The sequence below is a fragment of the Belonocnema kinseyi genome, chromosome 3 (assembly GCF_010883055.1).
Source record: "Belonocnema kinseyi isolate 2016_QV_RU_SX_M_011 chromosome 3, B_treatae_v1, whole genome shotgun sequence".
NCBI lineage: Eukaryota > Metazoa > Arthropoda > Insecta > Hymenoptera > Cynipidae > Belonocnema > Belonocnema kinseyi.
The window spans coordinates 9,941,756-9,944,589 of record NC_046659.1 but is presented as its reverse complement, the minus strand read 5'-3'; positions in this window follow the sequence as shown (position 1 = coordinate 9,944,589).

Genomic DNA, 2,834 nt, shown 5'->3' with positions numbered 1-2,834 from the left:
ATTTTATTTTTAATTTTCCAATTCGGCACTTTTATATTTCAAAAATGCATTGTCGAAATATAAAAGTCCCGAATTGGAAAATACTCGACAATTTACAATCTTACCGAATTTGAGAATTGCCGACAAAAAATTTCCGAATTATACAATATCCGGGCTAAACAACTATCTAATTTGAACAATTGAAAAATAGTAAGTTGAAAAAAATTTTTTAATAGGATAATAACATATTTTTACCAAGGAAAAAACTTTTTTAATGTTTAAAGTTTCTAAAAATTATTGTTTGAATTAAAAATAACAATAATTCAACAAATGTATTTTTGGATAAAAAAAGTTGTTTGAAAATTTCCATTTTATTTTTGTACATTACAGAAAACGCTCGAAAAAATAAAATTATTATTTAAAAAAATAAAAGTCGCGTTAAATCAGCCTGCATTGAATCCTGCAAAGTTTGTTTCATTTGAAGCTCATGTGTTTTAAATTCATATTTTTGCAATTCGGGAATTTTCTAGTTTGACTATTTTATCATCAGACAGCATTCCGCCTGGAGTTTTATTATTCGGGAATTTTCAAATTCGATAATATTGTAAACTGTCTAGAATTGTTTAATTCGGGATTTTCGGGTTTCAGCATTTTGTTATTTCGGGAAGTTTACAGTGTCGAAAACATTCCAAAAATTTAAAAAGATTTATAAAATTGTAAAAAAATCTTGTATTAACATCTGAAAACCGAAAGAACAATTTTCCTATCACTTGGAATTATAATTATATTTTTATAAAAACGTTAGAATATATAATAATTAAGAAATTGGAAAATAGATACGAGAACTTGATTAGGCGAATAGTCTAAAAAAGTCCGTAGAAATTGCAGACCACTAAAATAAAAATAAAAACTAAATAATATTAAAAAACTATATATAGACAATATATAGAATGAAAATTATAATGAATAATTTTAAAATTAGTGGAAAATATATGAAACCGTAATATAAATTACTCATCGACTTATATTTGTGGTATTTATTAAAACAACCAAGTTTTGCAAAGTTATAAATGTAAAAATGTTTTAATTGGCAATTTACTTTCAATCCAAATGGTTCTTGTCCAAGCTAAGTTTACCATCAGTGCGCCTTGAAGGTGTGCCGAGAGTTGCTTACAGCGCTCCAAGTGGCTCTTGGCAAACTATATCGGTGGGTGCTTTCTACGTGGAGCGGTGGGTAGAGGGGAAGTTACTTTTTTCGCTGGACGCGCTGTCTATATTTATGGCGGGCAACTAAGCCCGCACCGCATCTACGTTTATAATATCTTTGCCCTTGGCTAATGTGATTTACAAACGCTCATAGTTCTTACAATGGACCAAAAATCCTGGACACTAGTCTTATTATTTTTGAAGCAATATCGATTGATGATAGTCTCAGTAAAAAGTCAAAGTCCCAGAAGAGATTTTCCCCTTTGAGAATTGTAGTCTTGACCCACGGTCGATAACGAAGGGCACCCCGATTCCACGTACAGAGTGAAGGTAGCAGCTAGCCTGGTGGTTGATCACAAATGCAGTTACAAAAACACAGACAGGGCATTCAGTACTCTCTGCTTTTTGCTCCATTTCGCAACGTATTTCCCAAAATTTGGGGACATCATCTTCAAGACCTGGCCCTTTGGAAGAGCCGTTAATCTCTAGAATGCTTTTATTATGTCAGAATTGTGAGTAAAAAATACATTAGCAAACGATTCTAATCTTTCAAATGCTGCCGTCTTCTACCCGCTGGTTTCTATCTTTCGCAAAATTCATATCTGTCGGTAAAATAATCATTTCCTCAACAAATTTGTTGATTTTTCAACATTATATTGGTTCGAGGATCTCGCAAAACCACGGATATTCGACAAGTCTTCCTTCTATCGTTTACAAATCCTGCGGAAAAAATATATATGGAATCAGTGCCGTACCTATTAAAAAAAATCAAAGTCGGATTGAACCAACGCCCTGAACGTTTAATATTCTGAAAATTGTTCAGAATAAACCTATTTTCCATGAAACTATTGACTTTGAAGAATTATTTCTAACTTTCTGCAAATTCCTGATCTGAATGGCCAATACAATTGAACCGCTGGCGACCAAAAGGGGACACTGTCGGATTCAGCCTGAGAAGTATTGCCTGAGTGTCAATTTTAAAAATCTTTCTAATTTCAATTTTAAACACTGATACTTGTAGAGAATTTCAAGGCGCATCTTTTTTCCTCTTGCAAAAATTTATAGGTTTTGTAGTTTTTGAGATAATCGGTAAAAAGTGGACTTTTTGAAAACGAAAAATTTCAATCTTTTTTCATTTCAACTGGCGCTAATTTAGCCAATTTTCATCATTTCCCAATTTCCCCAATATAAAATACGTGTTTAAGTCTTCTGAAACTATCTAAGAAAGGAAAACGAGAATATTGTAATAAACAAAAAAGTTATTAATTTTTTTTGAGGCAATGCAAAAATCATGAATTTTAACCTTCAAGCGCCTCGTTTAGCGAACGAATTTTAAGCTACGGAAAGCTTTCAGTGAGAAAGTTATTCATTAAGGTTCAAAGAAGTTTTCTGGAAAGTTTTAGATCAATTGGATTAATAGTTCAAAAATTATGAATGTTTTAAAAACCAAGCGGTAATCTTGACGCTGCTCAAAAACGTGCCTGGCCGGCTACGTACGCGCTGCAGCGAACGACGTGAAGGTCAAGTCAATCTTACCAAAACAAATTCACAACAGTAACTCCAGATATTATCATTAAAATAATTTATTTATTAAACATTTAACATATAATATTATGCATATTATTGAACAAGAATAAATTAATCAAACA